The following is a 21,796-nucleotide window of genomic DNA, read 5'->3' as shown; positions in this document are numbered from 1 at the left end:
TAGCCCAAACTGGATTATTTGATACCGGAATCGCTAATGGACGAACTTCAGCTTCTATTTCGGGCCTGTTTTTAACTATTTTTATTTAATAAACATAAACTGGGGTTCAAAAAGGATCAGTCGGAATTTTTGCATTCTGTACATATCATTCAAATTTGCAATAATGAAAAAGAAATGCGGCCCAATAATAGAATTTTTATTTTTCTAAATAACTGGCCAAACAGTAAATGCAATTTATTAGATGAGGCAATAACGATCCGCAAGATTACTTTAATAAATCACATTATTAGAGGCCGCGATAGAAGTAAATGGATCAAATTGGTCTTTAATGTATTTTTAATTCGCACTAGCCCTTCTCTTGATTTGAAAATATGACGAGATGTCGGTAAAGAATCATCTATGTGATTAAAGAAATGTGTTGGCGACAAGGAAAGATGTAGAAATAAACGTGGACCAACGCCTTGTACTGTGTATTTCAGATTTGCAAGACTCGAAATAGACCCTACAGCGATTTGTTGGAACAACAAAGGCTCGAAGACAACGGTGCTAATTGGGCGACTTCAAACAAATTGGCAGAATAAAAAGGCTGTTTTATCTATGATCTAGCTTTCTTGCGCGTGCGCGGCAGCGGCATTGTGGCTGAGCCTCATGGGACACTTTCTACGCTTACGACATCTCAGATAACGGACGAAATAGAACAAGACAGGCTTTCTCATTCTCAACTTTAACAATAAGGGCTTTAGAAACAAAATCTGTTGGGGATGGTGGCAGGATACAGCAAAGGGTAAAGGAGAAACCGGTACTCAAATAACCCTTATTTGTAGTTTCGTGTATCAGCGGTTTAGCGGTGGTTTAGCTAAATTGGAGGCAGACACAACACACTTACTATTGTTAGTGATGTTGAAAGTGAAGCAATTGATGAATGACAAAAAAACCAGCATGACACACGTTTCTATGTGTACTTACTGGATGTCATTGAGCTAAACTTTTCAAAGACATTGCAGAAGTTAACGACAAGATAATTATATGGATCATAAATGACAAATTGACAATCTATATATGTGTAGTGAAACGATGCAAAAACTGATTAGTTAGTTGCTCCGAACTTTGGCCCGAGGTAATGTGATCAACATGATAATAAATCAACTTACATTGACACGACACTAAATAGACAGCAGAAGGTGACTGAACCAATGGAAGTGATATTATAAATACATGTATATGTATGACTCCATGAATCTTTGAAGGCAATAAAGCACTGGTAGGTCTGAGATAGAAAAAATGAAATGATATAAATATTGGAGCATAACATCACGAATGAACAAGAAAATAACATTGTATTACAGAGAATAAGAGCACTTAGTACTAATTTGCCTTTAACTGACAGATTGCGTGATGCATCAAGTACATGAGCCGCATTAAAGGGAAGATGAAAGGCAGGACAACGTATAATTATACTTTTAAAAGAATCAAGCTTCACTATTTTAATTGCTGCCAGTTATTCGAGGGGAATTTATCGCGGATTAAAAAAGTTTAACCTTTAAAAGAATCACAGCGAAGCAGGAAGGATCGAGGTCGACTGGTCGAAGAGTCTTTATTTATACGACACGTTCACTTACATACTTAATATCTGTCAATGCATATCTGCACTCGACTTATAAAATATCTGCTTAATAAAATGCACTAAAACCAATCAAACTGGAGCTATAAGAGTAAATCACTAAAGGTCAGCTTAATAAATGTCGCATGGAAAAAAACAACGTAGAATTTATGGACGCGGTCTAGATGACTAAGGAATCGAGAATCCAAATAATGTTCAGATGAGAACAAAAATAGAATTTAAAAAACTGTTACAAACAAAGCTAGAATTGTTGGTACTAAAACTTTACATTCAGTATTAAGACCTTTCTGGAGTAAACAATTTGAATTCCCTACGGCTGCGAATATTTCGCATTCTCTCACTCATGGGTTCTGATGCAGGTAAAAAAGGTAATTTTATTGAAAGTTATCCTGTTGTCCTTGAAGACTCTACACAGTGAATGCATAATGTAATTCACCTCCTACTACTTCACGTCCTTTTACTTAAGCGTACGTAATTTATTAAGGATACAGTACGATGATGGAATACTCTGAGACTGGAAAGCTTAAGCAATCAATTTGTTTTGCTAATTCAAAGTTGTTTTCATTTAGCAACAGTAACATGTTTGCCACAGCATAATAAACACCGGTGACCGTTCCAACAAAAACGCCATCACAACATCGGAAGATATCATCATCAGGCGTACAACAGCAACACGAGTAAATGTCGCCAGAAAAACACGTAACGTGTAACAAGCAATCAAGTTGAGCCTATCCATCATCGAGGCATGATCACGGCATGATACGAGCAGCAGTGCTGACCAACGGTCGCGAGATAGTGCATACTCGTGAATCAAACTAGCTGTATCTCGGCTGGTGATCGCAAAAACGGTAGCTAACGGGACAGCGCACGCGCCGAGCATGCCGGCCGCCGCCGCCACAATGTCAGCCCCAGTGCGCCACAATCAAAAGAAAAACATTCACTTTAAGAACTTAATTCAAGTTCTGACAATGATTAAGTTTTCATCAAAGACTAAGCAAAAGTAATTAAATCTAAGTATGTTAATATCGGTGTTGCAATACGCTTTGTCACTCGTAAAAGAAGTAATGAAAATGTGAACGGAGAATAAGGTTACACAGTTTATGCCTTAGTCATATTCACAGACATTCTTGTAAATAATTAAATTCAAACAACATGTGAAGGTAACACGTTGGGCATGGCAAGTGTGCAGTGTGTTGTAAGGTAACAAAGCTCTATGTACGACGCTCACGTCGTCGAGGCTGACTCGCAAACGGTGTCCACAAGTTACTGGCCGACTAATATTTCAAATTAGTTTAACATCATATGAACCTTGAATGTAAACGACTGGGTTTAGCGGGAGTAACCTGATATGTTGGAAAATTTTCTGAACTTAGAATTGTATGATTCTGAAGTACCAAGTAGGTCATGCCGCCTGGCCCGGAACACGAACATAATCTGAAGACCGCTATTTGTTTATAATATCTGTAGGAAGTCACAAATTTGCTATGTAGACACCATACCGGTGACGTTAAGTAATAAAATGAGCTCCCATACATAAAATACTTTAATTAACATTCCATGTTTATCAATCTGCATATCAGAGCAGAAGTATATCCCATACTATTTGAGTGTGGTCATCCCGCTAATGTCACAATCATAGGAATTTATATTTTTTACAACCTATACAGTTCCATATGCATTCACCGTATTCCCTTGGCAACTCTACCGACAAAACTCGTCACATGCCCTGAATGCCAAAACGCTGCAAATTGGTCCAAATGACCATTGAGGTGGAACTGCATACTTTTAGCTCCCTAAATGGTCACAGCACATGTCGTTCCAATACCTGATATTGGTGTTGGATACCAGAAACCAGATGCCAATGACGAAACTAGACTCCGCACAGATGGTACGGTACTGGTTTTCGAAAATGAAGCTTTAAAGGATATTGTATAAGTACCTGCATACCGCAATGAGGACAAGCTTGCCTATTTAATTGATGATGTTATAATGTACCTGCTTACATTTATATTTATTTATTGCTCAAATAGGAAAGTCGGCAAAATAACATAAGTTTTAAAATAATGTTGGTTAAAATTTATATTTCAAGCCAGTGCAATTATTAGAATTTTGTACAGTATTATTTTCTGTATTTTATGGATGTTGTTGTCAGTGTATCAATAAATGTTTATTTATATAAAGTGATCGGATTTTAAGGTAGTAACTACAGAAAACGGAACATCAATCAACACTAAGTTTCGATCAAGTAACTGTTTCGTAAGTGATACGGTTGTGTCTATGAATTTTAAGTCTGATACGACCTAGATTGAATAATTTACAAGTTTATGCGAAATTAGTCGAATTTACGTGATTTGTGAGGCCGAAGCCAGTTGTGAGGTTGCGCCTCTCAAATAACAAAAATAATGGCCTTAACAATTTAGAACGATTTTATTCTCTATACGATAATTCTCATCGAGGCAGAAAGGTATCAATCCGAGCTAAAAATCACAAAATCTCCTAAACAAAAAACACAACAAGCAAGAGGCTGAGGTTAGTTAACCTATCATTTCGGGATTAAAACGGAATAAAAAACCTTTCGCAAAAAAACCAACATGTGGCCTGATCGACCTTAAGAATTCCAGGCGCGAGACTTAACAATCAATAATAGAGTTTAGAGGGAAAATGTAAAGTCGAAATTGCCCTGTGAGTGAAAGGTTGATTTGGAGTGGTTGTGGCATAAAAAAGGAGAATGAAATTGTAAAGACGTCCTTGGGTTTTACTGTAGGCCGCTTGCCGGTTCTTCACCCAAGGTTCCGTGGTAGGTAGACTCATGTGGGTATACAACTATACACTGTACCGGTGAAACAAGTCCACTTTTTGTAAGGACCACTTGTGGAGATTTTCGAGTGTTTTGACTGATCCATTACCGAGCCATGTTAGCAATGTTTTCGAGAGACCAACAGCATTGAAATTCATATGAACATCGAGTCTGTGCATTGGAAATCTTTTACGAGATTATTTTAATCTCTTTTTATGGATGGTGACAAGCTGTCAGTTTGGTTGTTTAGTGACAAGTTTCTCCCATCGAAAGTTTTGGCCCTACAGAGTAGATATGTATCTTTTACATACATGGGTAATGTTGATTTTTATGTTGGCCCGCCTATTATTAACTTTTACTTTTCTTGGGCTCTATTAGGGAAATTTAAGATATTCGATGTTATAATATTTAGAAGATCCGGCTTCGAAAAAGTTTATTTTGTATTAATACTTAATACAAAATGTTTGGTACTTAATTATAATTATCTATCACCAAAACTTCACACGCCATAGTCATTAATAAATATCAATATGTACCTAATTCTATAAACTTACAAAAAAATAAAGCGCCTGAAGAACAAATTAAAAAAAACTTGCATCGGCCGGGAATCGAACCCGGGCCGCCCGCGTGGCAGGCGAGCATTCTACCACTGAACCACCGATGCTTGTGTTAGACGTACAAAATGTAGCTTTGTACTCACATGCTGCATATTTCACGTAGTGTATAGTAGATCTTTGGACTTTGGATTCGCTGTTTGTAGGTACTATGCTATACAAACCTTATTATTATACCTACATCTCACAATATTATTGTCTCAGAACTTTATATGAGAAAGAGTGTTCAAATAATGTACTTATTTAGGTAAGTAAATATACCTACTTACACGTATGTGGACGGCAATTCAGTTACAAAGTTTAGTTGTGTATGATTAAACTCATAGATATAAAAGTTATGAAACGTCAGCCATGAGTTCAGTGCGTAGTGCCGGCTGTTAGGAAATGTTAATTAGATTCACTGCGATAGTGTGATTGTTCTTTTATCTTCGGCTGTAGTAATTTAATAAGCAACATGGCAGCTTGGGACATATCCGTTTTGGATGACAGATTGAAAATAAACTCGGTAAAATAAGTGTAGGTATAAATAAAAAATATTTCGGCTAGGCTTATACCCAGCAGTGGGCTGATACGGGCTGAAAATGATGATGATGATGATGATAATATTTTCGATAACTGAATATTAAGCTTGCTACTACAAACAACACAACGCAGCAGGTAAAAAGTTTTTTTTAGATTTTTATATCCGTAGTGTTTGTTGTTACCTGTTTACCACCTGCCACTGTTTGGGGATTTCAAATTATCTTAGTTCATGATACGAGTGAAAGGCAACTCAAATCAACGTCAAATAAACAACACACATATAATTTTTTTTAGGAATTTATTTTGAACATAATACGTCTACGATTTATTTTATAGGTACATATTTTTGTATTTTTTTTGCGTCTACATCATCTAATGTGTTCAGCCACAAAGGGTAGCCGGCCAGTTGTGAAACGGCTCGAGCTCCGGGCATTTTGCCCTTTGCCTGGCCGCGTTGCGTCACCGCGACATAGCGCCACGCGCCGCCGACTGATACTGCATGTATGAATAAAGTCGGATCCCGCGGTTTGCATACTACATGACCTTTTATGCGTTGCATTGTAATTGAACGTACAAATGTACCTTCGAGTATTACCTATTCGGTTAACATAATTATTATTTTACAGAAAGGGTTACCTGGCTCGCCGTCTATTTAACTGCTGTATCTTCTCGTGCCCTCCACCTCGGTCCGTCAAAATTACGTCTAGTACAGGTTTGATAGTTAGGTCACACATTTTTGTGTGATCACACGATTTGTGGGATCACAGTTTTGTGTATGTACAAGTCCTTAGTCGAAACGTAGTAAAAGTTTACTCTGTCTCGTATACAAAGTGGCGCCTCCATCGGAAACTATCATGAAACTTTTGACATGTTCCTATGCAGTTGACAGAAAAATAAATTGCAATACCCGTAATAGAATTAAGACAGTTATTTTATGTTTCGGTATGACAAGACCAGTTGTAGATGTAGTGATTACCCAGAAATGGATGGCTCGATTTCAATATTATGAAAATACATTTCATCAAAATTTGTGCAGATGTCAGATCATTGCAAGACCCTCCCTATATTATTTATGATAATAAAAAGCAGCCATATGAAAAATACTCGTAATTACAGATTTACATACATCATAACATAATACCTATGTAATAATAATTATGTGGTAATTTGTAATTCATCCGAGTGCCCGTAAATCACCTAAAAGTGAAACCACCGTAATTTAAATGTTATAATGACATAATGTGAGATGTGGGACAGAGGAATAAATACATTATAATGTCCAATATTCCAATTTATTCGCCCTTTGACTGATTTCCTTTTTTTACGGTTTTGAAAGAGTGAATTTAATGTCCTGTGTAATTAATTTATGTTGTTAGTACCTACAGGGCAAGACGCGTTATATTTAGTGAGTATATGTATTTTATAATTTTTAAAATACGATTAAATTTTGTTCAAGTCAAAAACGAACAGCCAGAAGTTTTTCAAACTATGTAACTTAGTTTGTATCTTCATCCAGAACCTATAGAATAAAATGTCTTTTTTTCTTAGGGCAAAGAGTGTAAAATAATCGAATAGGTCGGTATCCTAATCCTAACTATTCTAACTAATATTATAAATGCGAAAGTAACTGTGTCTGTCTGTTACTCTTTTACGCCAAAACTACTGAACGGATTTGAATGAAATTTGGTATACTTATGGTCTAGACCCTGAGAAAGAACATAGATTATTTCTTATCCCGGAATTCCCACGGGAAAACTTTTTAAAGTAAAGCGAAGCTCACAGGAACACCTTGTTGCATATAAAAGACATGTACTAATGATAAGTGAACATAGGGTAAGTCAAGGTAAACAATATTTCTATATCAAACGATCAGTCATGTCATGTTATCGAGTAATTAGATTACTGGGCCGTGATTTCGCTAAGTTACTTACTCGATAAGAACAAGGTAAGTATTGTTATTGTTACATGGCTTCTTGTCTATTTTCGTTAATCGGATTTTACGCATTGTTTATCGTAAGCACCTTTTGCATATATTCTGACATAAATTTCTACAATATAATTACCATATAAATCACTGAAAAATACACACCTATTTTGAAAATGCTTATTATAACATCGTAACAACCCTTAGGTACTTTTATAAGTTTAGTAATATCTATAACTTTTTAGTAGGCCTCTGTGAAAATGGCTTATCTAATCCCCATGTAACCTAAAATAGCAACCTCGTACTTAGACTACCACAAAATCGACGACCAAGACCATTTTTTTCCTATCTTGAAAATATTGTTTAATGAATTTGTAGATTTTTCATGGAAACCAAAACGGATATGAATAACGAGGTGAATTGTGTTGCCTTTTGTAATTTATGGTCTCGCTCTGTTAACTCTGTTGTCTATGGCAAACATGGCGGGGCAATGACCTCTGGGCATCTGTGGCAAAAATCTACCTTCACTAAATACTAGCCTAGCTTATGATTATAGGGTTTGATAAGAAAGCCGTAAGCGTGGTTTGCACCGTTATTACATAATTAAAATTGCGTTTTTCCTCCAGGGCTCGCCACAGAACACGATGGTTTAGTTAGACAGTATTTTTTTTATTTTATTGCCAACTTTTGGCCTAAGGTTAAAATCACCTAGGTTCTAAATCATCATCGTCATCTCAATCCGAAAGATTTTGTTATTTGACCGACAGATGGGGTATACTGAAGTCCAAACAAAGAAACATTGACCAAGTACACTTGTCCAAAATTAATAATGCACATGCAGATCTTCACACCCGAATCATTAAATCGTAAGAGCCTTAAAAAAACACTTGCATTTTGTTTACATGTTATAAGTTTTTTTTTTTTTAACATTTATAGCGTATAATTGACATCAGGAAAAGTAAGCACTTTACGTTTTACCGATTCATGATAGATTCAAATTATACTGGCAATTCTAAAAGCTGACACCATGTACAGTGCGACAAACTTATCTGTTCCAGTGACAGTTAACTAAATTAGTTCATATCTCATTATTAACTAATAAAATATATATTGAAAGATTAACTAGATGGGTCTATTAAAACCGCATGGGTAAATTACCATTATTGCAAAACTTAACATCTTAAAGAATGAAGAAATATTATACATTTACGTGAGCTCTCACCGGAACAGATAAGTTTGTGGCATTGTAATCAAATGTTTTGTATCTTTGGTATTATTTAGATTTAGACGCACAAAAAGTTTGATACTTACTCCAAATTCCGTTATAAAACGTCCGCTACTTGGATAATAGACAATTTAGTAAAAAAAAATGCAAGTGGCTACAAAATTGTCGGTACGTGAACATTGGACAATAAAGTTTTTAGTGATCAATATAGATGTAAGTTGGTTTATTTATGTTCGGACTTGTCGGTTCATGGATCACAAGCTTTTTAACTTTATAAAGAGTTCAGCAAACTATTATACCTAACGTATCTTACGTATTTCTTATTACTTAGTACTTACTCTCGGGTCTACCACAGAAATATTTTAAATTCTTCAAGTGTCTTTCAGCAAAACTTCCAAACTTTTAACCGACTTAAAAAAAGAGGTCCTCAATCTGTCTTCCTATGTACTTTTTAAAATATTTAAGGTCGGCTTTTCACCTCTATATCTATACCGGCTTAGCCGTGGGACACCCTGCAGGCATACTCAAGTACTAGAACCTTTGGAACGACGCACAGCTATAAGGAAACGTGGACCGACAATGCACGCATAAGTTGCACAAACTTACGACGCATATAAATAGTAAATACTGACATAGCTCACAATCAAAGGGCAGCTATTAGAGAGAAACACTATCACGGTGGATTTATGTGCGCAACTATTGTTGAGCGCGCGCGCAGGAAATAGGCTTCGTTTCCACTGGAGCGGACCAATAGGGTGCGTTTCCACTGGACTGGACCAATAGAAAGCGAATTTATAGTTTCCTTGCCTGCCGGGTTCGGGACTTTCTTGTGTGCTATTCAATGAACAGTCCTTAGGCGGCGTCCACGACGCCGGCGGGCGGTGCGGGCGGTGAGCGCGGTTTTTAACCGACTTCAAAAAAAGGAGGAGGTTCTCAATTCGTCGGGATCTTTTTTTTTTCATACAAAAACTCCGCCGCACCCACCGCTATTGTCTTGAACAGCTACAAACTAGTGTTGCCACGAATAGTGAATTGGCCGAATACCGAATACCGAATATTCGGCGACGCTGCCGGCCGAAGCGCCGAATATTCGGCCGCCGAATATTCGGCGCTACAACCTGTTTTTTTGTTCCTGGAACTGCTTTGAAGAAGTCGCTACAGATTATATGAGAAATGCTAATTATTAGGAGGCAGAATGCTGTGGCAAACGAGTTTAATTTTTATTTGATAATAGTTCACCTTGATCGGATGGCCGATCCTTACAAGTGGTGGTCAGCAAACAAAAAACAATACCCTAACCTTTTGAAATTTGCAAAAACTTATCTTTCTTGAGTGAGAGGTTATTTTCTGCGGATGGTTACAATGAAAAGTGCAATCGTGGGCTACCAAAAAATGCTGAAATGCTCGTTTTTATCCAGCACAACTTACTACTGATTAATTTTAAGTACTAAAATGTTGTGATTTGGAAATAAATACACAATTTTGATTAAAATAACAAGTCATTTTTTACATGATTTACTATTCGGTATTCGGCCCGAATAGTATGCACTATTCGGCCGAATACCGAATACTGAAAAATCTGGCCGAATAGGCCGAATACCGAATAGTTGCCGAATATTCGTGGCATCTCTACTACAAACAAATCTTTGAATTTGATCAAGACGCCGCTGACATCGTGGACGCGGGCTTAGAGCCAAGAGGTGTTATAGGTTTGAAGTGAGTAGCTGTATTAGGTCATATAGGTAGATCCGAAACGGATGCAAGGATTCGAAATTGCTTTTCACATTGATAAATTTTAATTTGTTTAGCTTGTAGCTATCTATACTATAAGCCGAAAATGTAACACATTGGGTATCACACTAATATCGCTGTGAAATACCATTGCAAATGACGGTATTCTAATAAAACCTACTGGGTAACACACATAAGCAAAACATGGCAAGTTTTCCACACTTACCTGATTCCTACAAATGCATTAATTATTATACAAATACATAAATTCAATCCTTACTGACGTCTGTGACTATTTTAATATCCTACTAAATTGCCGGGCACATTAACGCTGTACACGGCAAAAACATAAAAGAAACAGGTTTAATTTCTGCAACGTCGTTTGCATTTCAACTTAATCTTATCAGTGTTCGCGTCACTTCGAGTGATGGATCACGTTGGCTAGAAAGTGACAATATTCAGCTATAAATATACCAACTCGCCTCAACACTATGTTAATAAACAGAGCCTCTAGTACGGGTTTTGCCATTTACGAAAACGAAAAAAGTTTAGGTTTTCTTGTATCATCTTATATCATCAGTATTACGTGTATACATTATCTGTCAAAAGTTTGATGGTAACTTAGCATGAAAAAAAACGTAAACTTTTTGGTTTTCGACAACTATTACGAATAATAAAAGATTACGATTATTGTATTGTGTGACATTTGGCGGTTTTTTTTAAATGAAAATTAAGATATTTATTTGAAATATCTCATATTTACGCTTTGTTGCTGATGTTTTAATCACGTCCAAATGGTGTCTTGTCTAACTTTCATAAGTACGTACCTGAAACAAAAAATACAATATTAGATTAGGCTCATTCTAATATGAAACATGGATACTATCTACCACAAAATATCCTGTTAATAACAGTCAAACCAAATTATGGTTTACCTATGTTGACAAGTTATAACGTATAAGCCTATATAGTACAACAAACATGCTAACAATAGCAAACGCACAATCGCTGATTACGATTATCATAATAACAGTTGACAACCATTGACAATAACTGTCAAAGTACAATACAAAACTACAAAATACGAGCAAACGCGAACCTAAACAACTCGAGAGCAAAATTCACAATGAATTCCATCCGTCAATCAAACAATAGTGATCGATAAACATAAAATTTGATTTTGGAACTCGCTGACACGTTGACGTAACTATAATAACAACTGTCAAATGTTTGCCGATCCGACCAATAGAAAGCGAGAGAAATTGAGAATTAATTTAAATAGACTCAGATGTATCGGTGCAATAATTAATAGATATTATTTATGCCAGCGCGAGCTCTGTTTAACCCACAACTGTCGGTGCGTGAAAATAATCGGAAGATTCTCGATTTATTACGCTGATCGTTTAATCGTCTCTGGCGGCATCGCTTGTTGATTTATTCCCAAGTTGCGTCATAAATTAACTTGCTACTTGCTCTAGGGATCATGACTTTTGATAGCTAAGTCACGTTAAGTGCTTAATTGGAGCTGGTATCATTGCTACTGCGTGAGGAATGCATATTAGATGAGAGTACTGCGCCTGCCTGACCGACGCATACGTGCGGCCAGTTTTAATCGAGTGACTAAAGGTGTAGCTATTTGAACATCGAATCCGAGGCCCGAAATTCAAATATAACCGCGCAATCCATCAGCCGAGATCAAACCGCCGCCGGCGCACAGCTCGAGATTCAAATATGGCGGCGGTGGCTAAATTTAATTAACTAAAATTGCTTGTTAATAACAGCTGACGACCACAACAGTTAGTTTTGTTAGTCCTGGCGTCGAATAGTAAAGATTTACTGTTTTTTTTTTAAAGAAAGATTTAAAGGAAACTTGGTAACTTCAACGTAGGTGGGTATTTTGTATGAAGTGAAGAAATTAGGTATAGCAGTACATAACTAACTAGAAGATTGTTACTAATTTCTATCTGACCTTCATTTCCATAGATAATTTAGGTGCAAGCAACTGTAGCGTCTCAAACGTCAATTATCACTGCCCACAGCCGACTAAGAAAAGAAATGTGCTAATATAGAGACAAAAAGGTTTTTGTTCTTCTCTACGTTACAATGAAATAACTACATTTTCTTTCGAAATACGATTTGAGGTCAACCTCTTTGTCTGAGAGTTCAAAGTGATTTAATTTAGAATACTCGTGTGTCGGTGTCGGTACTGTTTTGTTTTTTTCCGCGAACTTTTTTGTATTTAACCATTTTAAAAAAAACAGTCCTCTGCATAATCTGTGTAGTGTGGACACAGCCTAATCCACTGAGTGGAACTGACAAATAAATAGATACTGGTACATATGGGTCGATAACACCTAACGAGTACAGTGGTGAGACAGTATCCTCGGCCGATCCTCGACCAATGAACGGCTAGCAAGTGACCGAGTGCGCGGCCGAGGACACTGTCTCGCCACTGTACTCGTTAGGTGTAATCGACCCATTATACATATAATGATGGGTTAAATAAATACCATAATAGATGATGTGTGTAGAACTGTGATAGATCTAAGGCTACCTACATCACATACCGGCGATCTGATTCAGATATATAAACGACTTAAATTATGCAAATACTTTTAACGATGTTTGAAATGTCGTACGTCCATTAAAATCAGACGGAAATTGACGCAGCAAGTACATTTATTGACGTAAGTATTATTACCTGTGAAAGTTGGATTTTCAAGGAAATTATGAACTATTAAAGTGTATTAAAACCACTTTCTAAATAGATTTATATCAGCATATGCAGTCAAAAGGTACGGTAAGGTATTGATTAAAGATTAAATTCAATTACATACAAGACACACAATACAAGTATGGACGTTTGGCTACTGAGACCTAAAGTATTGGTGAACGTGAAGTAACGTGTGCAAACTTTTTACGTATGAAATATTTATTTACTGATTTTAATTTTTTATTTAATTCTTTATTGCACAAATATAATAAATGCACAAAAGGTGGCCTTAATGCTAAGAGCATTTTCTACCAGCCAACCTAGGAGGTACAGGAAAACTGGTACAAAGATGTGCAAAAAAAAAAGTATGTAAAATGCAAGAAATAAAAACTTTACTAAATAATTATCTAAATATATAATAAAAATACATTATAGTACTTATATAAAATTATACATGTTCACTTTGATTATGATAGGCCACTGACTCACCATGGCATTCGTTTGAATCTCTAGCAGCGTCGTCGTTAATAACTAATGCCTATAACTTTCTGCCAACGTCTCACGGAAGATTTTTGCAACTATTGACAGTATCCCGTTCAGACCCCCTAGTACGGGTTTTGCAAAACATGCTATTTATGAAAACGAAAAAAGTTTACGTTTTCTCCTGTCATCTGCATACATTATCTGACAAAAGTTTAATGATAGTTTCCATTAGAGGCGCCACTTAGTATGCGAGAAAACGTAAACTTTTATAGTTCTCGACAAACTATCAAACCTGTACTCGAGTACCAGAAACGAGTCTGCAGAAGCGCAAATTATACGCATGACCCAATCGTTCGTTTTACGTCTAAACCTCGCAATTCCTGAACCGCATTCCTCAATCGTAATGCCATGACTTAATACGGTCATTCACAGCCGTGCTGAGGAGGAAATCCTTCAGATATCATATCTATCTGATGTTCCCAGGCGTACGTCTTATGCAACTGTCACACCTTCAGCATTAGCTAAGAGATAAGAATACGATGCTATTAGTAAATACTTATGTTTGTATTCAGTTGTTAAAATTGAGAAAAGATGAGAAAAGTTTTCGTGTTAGGTTAGAAATTATATCTCGCAACTTAGAATAGAAAACATTTAGGTATTCTAAGTTGCTTCTAAGTAACTTGACTTTACTATTGTACCTCTGCTTATTATTATTCGTTTACATAATATGAACATATTTCGCTAATACATAAATCTATTATACTATAAACTATTTTTAAGCAGATTGCAGTCGAGTTCCTATGAAACAAACAGAACCACATACATCAAATATAATCATATTCTTACCCATTAATAGTGAAACTTGGACTCCGACCTATGATCCCAGCCCTCACTGTCAGAGCCAAGAGCACTCTACAAACTCATGTATAGCAATGCAAACTATTGCTTAAGACATCGAGATAAAATACCTAAAATACAATCTACGGGACTAGCTTACAGTGAACTGTATCAGGGAGCAGAAATCACTGTATCTTCATCCATCTTGCCTGGTATGAGTAAACGGACATTATTTATTACTGATTTGTGCCAGGTTGAGGTCAGTCCTTAATATCAGCTACTACTTACTACCAATTACGTATGGGAAGACATAGTTATAAGCGGCCGAATGGCGTAGTAGGCGGCCGAATGGCGTAGTGGTTAGTGACCCTGACTACTGAGCCGAAGGTCCTGGCTTCGATTCCCGGCTGGGGCAGATATTTGTTTAAACACATATATTTGTTCTCGGGTCTTCGATGTGCCCGTAAAATGGCAATAGGCCCGCCCCCTATTACATTGGGACTAACATAACACTCTGGCGAAAAGTGGGTGCAGCAATGCATCTCTGCCTACCCCGCAAGGGAGTACATTAGTACAAGGCGCGAGTGTGTGTTGTTGTAGTTATAATACCTCTGACCCTTCGTTGCCAGTTTACAATACAACACAAAATTAACTCAGTGGCCACTGTACAACCTAGGTTTTCCAGCTCTTATGTATCGCTGGACAAAATAACTTTGTCTGTGAACCAGTCCCTTTTCTTAAACAGCATTATAGCACTCTGGAGTCGCATGACCCACTCCTCTGCTTTGTACCGTCGATGCCATATCTCTGGTCTCAATTAGGGCCAGCCTAGACAGTTATTGAGGAAGTGCCTGTTTATGTAGACTAGGTTTGGAGATACATTGTGACTGCCCTGATTCTAGGACGGTACGCGTGGAAACTGTTTCAGTGAAGGTTGGAAAGATTTACTTGCTGAGCAAACCTTTGGCGATTCTGATTGTTGATAGAATCTTTAACACTTTCTAACCCGCTCGGCTTCGAAATGACCCTTCCTTGCCTATCGAACCACAGGTTTTGAGGGTGTACGATATTGAAGTTATGAATTGTTTTATTAATTTACATTTATTGCGTACTTCAGCAGCGTAAGGCCGTTAAAATGACTAGCAGGCTATGTTCTACAATAAAAACGGAGTCCTATACGCAAGAGTCGACCTTGCAAACCGAACAAAAAATTTAATCTCAAGCACATCGAATCTGCGAGTAATTTACATGCATAATTGCTTTAAGAAATATTTGCTAAAATTTTGCTCACCGTGTTTGCGAAAACAAATTGTAGCGTGGTCCGGCATTTGGCATGGTTATTGATTAACAGCATGGAGGTAAGTTCTGTATCTATTTATTACTTTATACTTTGTGAGTGTTTGAGTGGATTCCGCCATGGGAACGTTAAACAAATTGGAGGTAAGGCCGTGGAAATTGATATCTTCGATACAAAATCCGTTAACTTGGTAATGGTCTGTGCTGGGAACAATGGAGTTTTTGTAATTAAGCTGCGGTCCATTTGGGGCCAAAACCTGCGAGGAACATGACTTGGAGATTGATTACATAAAAAACCGTAAGTAAAAGATGAAATACAAATCCTAGAATCACTCACGTGAGCTTAAGATTATGTAAATATTGATGGTATATATCTAACTTAATGACGCCGTCTGCAATACTGAACTACATTTAACAGTCCTTCTGAATATAACCGTAAATATTATGTTCCATTAATAGAAACGTAAATATTACGTTCCAAAAAATTAAGTGATTTAAATAATTTGAGCCATTTGGTGTCGAGATTTTGTCGTTGGCTTTTTCATTGGTCGTGAGTGTAATTTTACGTAATCAAGGATGCTTTGACGTTTACATTTATTTCGAAGTGTACTGCTTTCAGCCACATGTGGGACTGTGGTCTACGCGTGTGTATCTGTCTGTGCAGCAAATTGATTTCTCGGTAGCTTCGCGTCGATGTCTCTGTGACACGGAGTCGGGACGACCGTTCTCTATGTTATTAATAGCCGGCACCGCTATCTCAGGCAGATCGTAGTGTACAACGTCTATGAAACAGATGAGGCTGGCGCTATTTGAGTATCGAGAGATTGTATCTGTATCTGTAGTTGTAGGTTTCCATATCCATAGTAGCGTTAGGTATAGGGACGTGCGTAATAGAACATAGTTGTTTTGTATGCACCATCATCATCACAGCCCATCACATCCCCATTGCTGAGGAATGGGTCTCCTTCCAATAATGAAACGGTTTCATAGGCATAGTTCACCCCGCTGCCGCTGGCCGAGTGCGGGTTGGTGGACCCAAACACAAGCAAGCTTGTGCCGAGAGAGTTGTCGGGTAAGTGGGCAACCCGACTGTTAGATGTTTACCGACTGCTGCTGAAACAGCAAATTTTAATTAAAATCATAGGCCAGCAGACGAAATCTGAACGCCACAAGGTTCAAACAGTTATATACCAACTCCTGCCACCCGCATTCAGGTATCACTAGTTTACAATTAGACGAAAATACATCTATAAGACTATATCAACTCCACGCTTCAAACAATAGTGATGTGTAAATTACTAACCAGATACCGGACTCTAACGAGTCAGGTTACTCTATACTGACGAAAAAATAACGAACGAGAGCTGTCGTGCAATCGGCACGTTTACCACCACGAGATAGAGTAGTGGCTCGCGCACCGAAACTTAGTTTTTCGTTATATAGAGTAACCCCCCAGCGTCACGCCGATTATACGCTCATAGCGAATATGTCGAGGAATGTACCCGTGAACCGGCGGACAATTAAGCGAAATTGACCTTTAATTACTGCGATAAAGTAACAGTATGGTAGTGAGCGTATGAACATCGTGGAACGGTATGGTCTGGGATACGAGTAGTTGTGTCATTTAGTACATATCGATAAAAAGGTAACGGATAATACGTGAGGTGATGGACCAATGAAAAGTATTATTTATTTATTGCGTTACTATTCCCTAAAGTGGCGTATTGTGTTAATTTCTTTTTTAATTACCATCATTATCATCAACTCTATTCCCATGAAAAATCCTCTTAGCAACTTTACGCAGGGGATCTCTAGATTCTTCTGTAAACCTGTGAAGAATCTGGCAATCATGTTGGAAATAAATACGTCCCATGAGCACTTCAGCTCTTCGTAAACGGGCTCAATCGCCTTGCAAAGAATATTTACGATCTTATCTACAGCGTCGATATTATTATCATCGAAGTTACAACATACAGCGTCGATATTATTATCATCGAAGTTACAACATATCGATACTTTCTTCGGCCAATCTCTCCCCACACTAGCACGCACGCGCGACCTTGCTCGGCCGCTACGAGTTACTGTAAAAAAAATCAATTATGAGCGAACCCGACGATTATCGCCCGTTACTCGCCGCCGTACACGTTAATGTAATTCCCCTCTAACGCATTATGCGTTGACGCCGAAATGACCCTTTTAAGTGTGCGGCTAAATGGTATCTGTCAAATTTGCTGTAATTGTGGCCTTTACTGTGTTGGGACAGCATCCAATAAGGAGTTGAATTAACTGCACAAGCGCGGCTAGACAATTTAGGATTGCACTCTTCCTCGCCATCTTTGGCTACGGTCTTACGTGTTTCATTGAGTGTCTTTTAGAATATTTCTTTGTACTTTCGACCAGCGATTTAGCTGTCTAGCCAGTGCAATGCACGGTCTCCTAAAAGGAATTGATCTTGTCAAGTTGTCACCTGACACGGGTATTGTCAATCGAGATATTAGAAACTCCACTTTCTTTTCCTGTGTAAAGGATTATGAATTATAAACGTCTGGCGGTTCGTGGGTCCGTCTCGTCAGATTATGCCTCTACACATAGCCGGTGCATAGACGCATGCGTGGCACATACGCGCAGTACATAGGCGAGTACATAAAGGTCAGCGCACACCGTTAGCCGCGGGTATTTGGGTCGCGTGCCAGTCGGCAATTGCAGCTTATGACGAATTACCTTTTGCTTTTAAAAGGGTTTTTTTTGCTGCGCATTCTTCCGAGATGCCTTCGGAACTTGATTAGTTTGCGGTGAGAAAATGTCTGTTGCGATTAAGTCTTCATCGACTTGATGACTCAATGATTTGACACTTGTGGACGGTTTATTAAAGTCGTCATGGGGATTAAAAATATTGAAATAGAGTCATCAGAGTAAAACCAAAGTAATAGGACATTCCTAAACTTTTCCAAAGTGGGGCTCATTTTAATTCTAAATCGATAGCACAGTATGGCTTCTGTTGCATATCAGTAAAAATCAATACTACTGACGTAATGGTTTACTGGGCAGCAGTAGGTAAATATCAGTGTTATTGTTATGCTATCCCTTAAGGTTGTTAACAAAACATCTCATTATAATCATCATAATGATGGTAAGAAATGTATTATGTATTTGTTTAAGATGAAGTTTAGAAATAATAAGATTACGGGACAATCAATAATGCATAACATAAATGTTTGTTCTCATTTTTAACTAGCTTTCCTTACACGGAATGATCTAGAACACATATTTATCATCTCACAACTAGGTAATACGTGATTGTGAATCGTTACGTGAAATACGATGAAACATAGAGTTCTAATCTATTACGTGAGTAAAGATCAGTTATCGCTATCGATCTAGGTATGTGGAGGATGAGTTTAACCGGAGCCATAAAAATTATGGAATGTCTACTTCAGCCATTTATTATGATGTTGTAGGAAAATAGTGGAAAATTTTAAAGACTTTCATCAGAGTAACTAAGTGGTTATTACATACTTTATAGATTCAAATTGCAACTTACCCTTTCGAACAAATGCGTCGGCAAATTACCGCGAAAAACCTGAAACAAAAATGAATTGTTTAGATAATTCTGATCCTATTGTAGTAACTTGCCTTACACATAAAAAACGGAAGCAGGTCGACTTATAAAACGTGACAAAGTCTCTATTATTTCAGTTTGTCGGTCGCCGGTGACCGTGAGTGACGTTGAACCGACGAAAGTGGACAAGGCCGGGTCAAATGGTATGTATTTTTTAGAAACCAACCATAATGGCGATTTATTTTAAGCGGAAACCAGCCTAATTTCTTGTGAGTATAGTACACATTGGAGTGAGCTATAAGAGGTGTCGTTTTCCGCAACAGTTTTGATGGATAGACAAGAATTTTAAGCTGTCCATCATTGCAGAGGAATTTCAAAGAAAGTCTGCGTAAATAATTTTCACTTGTCAGCGTGGCTTGAAGTTGAATAGCAAAGAAAATTCTTTCTAACAAGTAGTAGTAGTAGTATAACTTTAGTATTGTACATAAAAAACTTTAAATAATAACATTTAACACTTAAAATCTATATAATACAATAAGGGCGGCCTTATCGCTAAAAACGATATCTTCCAGGCAACCCTACAAGATTATTTGTTATAGGAAGTACATGGCTGAAAAAACAAATTTGTATTATGTACATATGTACATACACATACATACATATACGACTGTAATCCCTGAAGGGGTTTCTCAGAGGTGAGTGGCAACTAATTATTATGTAGGTAAGCATAATACAAAATTGTAATTTCGTCCATAATTTATTTCATTCTCGGTAACATTCATATTATGCACTTCCCATCGTAATCAAAACACACAAAAAAACAAAAAAAATAAACTCAACTTATTACAACCAATCAGTCGAACACATTGCGAAATCACGACAACAAATTACCAACACTTTCATTCCGCGAACCGCTGGGTTTTAATCGCTAATAAGTTGAGAGGCTCTCGAGATTGGCACTATTGGGTCTGCGACTGCGGCTAATGAGCGAGGTCCGGGAGGCACCCTACAAAGCAGCTGTCCTGGATGTGGAGACGAAGGCGATTAAACCAATTATTGCCAGACGCGACCAAACGACAGATTCTCTGCTGACGCACGCTCCGGAATCTTAAATGGGGAGGTGGATTTAGATTACTAACATTAGAAACAAAATACCGAACTAAAATTAGGTCTTGTTATCAAAATACCTAAGGATATCGGCAGGTAATATGAAGCAAAAACCGAAACTACAGAAGTATCAAACTTTATGAGCAATATCAGAAACGTCCAATCTCTACTGTATTGTATTCTGGGAATTACTTAGCTAAAATTACGTTTGATTATCCAGTTAACGGTATAACAGCAAAGGCAAAGGACGAAAATTATGTTTTCGTAACCACAATGTCACTACAGACGATCACAAACTCACAACCACCTCAGGAATCTTAACTCTATATTACGAAAAACAAAGTTGCGGAGCGCTGCTGCTTGAGCCACGACTCTATCTCTTTGTATTAAACGTGCCGATGGCACGACAGCTCTCGTTTGTTTTTTTTTCAGTATAGAGTAACCCCCAGCATCTTCAGTCCACCGGCGCCTCGACCAATCAGCAGCGTGACAAACGCAGCCGCACGCCTGCCCCAGAAGCCTACATTCGGCAGATTACTGAACTACCCACAACACGCAGAATTCATTTAATTACTTCGATAGCGGTCACGAGCTCTGATGGAACCCCGACACGAGATCCGATAGATTACAGCAAATGGAATAAGCCTCGACGACGACGGCGATAAAAAGTAACAATAAAGTTGAATTTCTAGATAAATTACTACTGCTCTACTAAATTACAAACACTATGATTTATGTATTAATCAAAATAACAAACATTTATGGATACAATTACGGAGGTACATTGATTGAAGAGCCTAATAGGCAGAGGCGCATTTGTGGCAAGTAATTTGATCGCTCTGATATCCGAAGTCTTATAAAATGTTTTAGAAGACGACGGCGATAAAGACATTAAACTTCATTATACAAGTTACCTAAATTAAAGTTACAAGAATTTATGGACACAAATAATTAATTCCAAGTCCTAACACTTACTGAATAGGAATTCGAATATAAAATGGATGCAATTAATTTAGCCTGTGTAAAATGCTATTATGAATGAAATGCAATGCATGCATGGATACTGAAATACAACTTGATTTTATCATTTTTGACCAATTCCTAAGTATAGTGATTTAATGCTAAAGTTCCACTACACTATCATAAAATATAACATGCCCAAGCCACACATTATTGCGATTTAAGATCTTATGAGGTGGTTTTAAAAGAATACAGATATTACAAGGTGGTTTTAAAAGAATGTCATCAAGAGAAATTATTCATAACAGCTCATGAAACGTTAGTTGCGAGTCGAACGGCCTTTTGGGATACAGTTACAAAAGTTCCTCTATCGCCTCGAGTCCTTTCTCGGAATTCCATCTACCGTC

General features: G+C 37.5%; 1 protein-coding gene and 1 non-coding gene across 4 annotated transcripts in view; both read right to left on the bottom strand.

Annotated features, from left to right (window-relative positions):
- Positions 1–21,796, bottom strand: part of LOC105385707 (LIM domain only protein 7) — a 101,663-nt gene that overhangs the window by 66,129 nt on the left and 13,738 nt on the right. For all 3 annotated transcript variants that reach the window (XM_048622198.1, XM_048622200.1, XM_048622201.1), the window contains exon 2: positions 19,305–19,343. The gene's annotated coding sequence lies outside the window, so the exon portion shown is untranslated. The remainder of the gene's footprint in view (positions 1–19,304; positions 19,344–21,796) is intronic.
- Positions 5,012–5,082, bottom strand: Trnag-gcc. Its single transcript has one exon. It is a non-coding gene; the product is annotated as a tRNA-Gly (tRNA).

The sequence above is a fragment of the Plutella xylostella genome, chromosome 7, assembly GCF_932276165.1.
Source record: "Plutella xylostella chromosome 7, ilPluXylo3.1, whole genome shotgun sequence".
Taxonomy (NCBI): domain Eukaryota; kingdom Metazoa; phylum Arthropoda; class Insecta; order Lepidoptera; family Plutellidae; genus Plutella; species Plutella xylostella.
The sequence above is the reverse complement of the archived record's forward strand: the minus strand, read 5'-3'. Positions and strand labels throughout refer to the sequence as shown.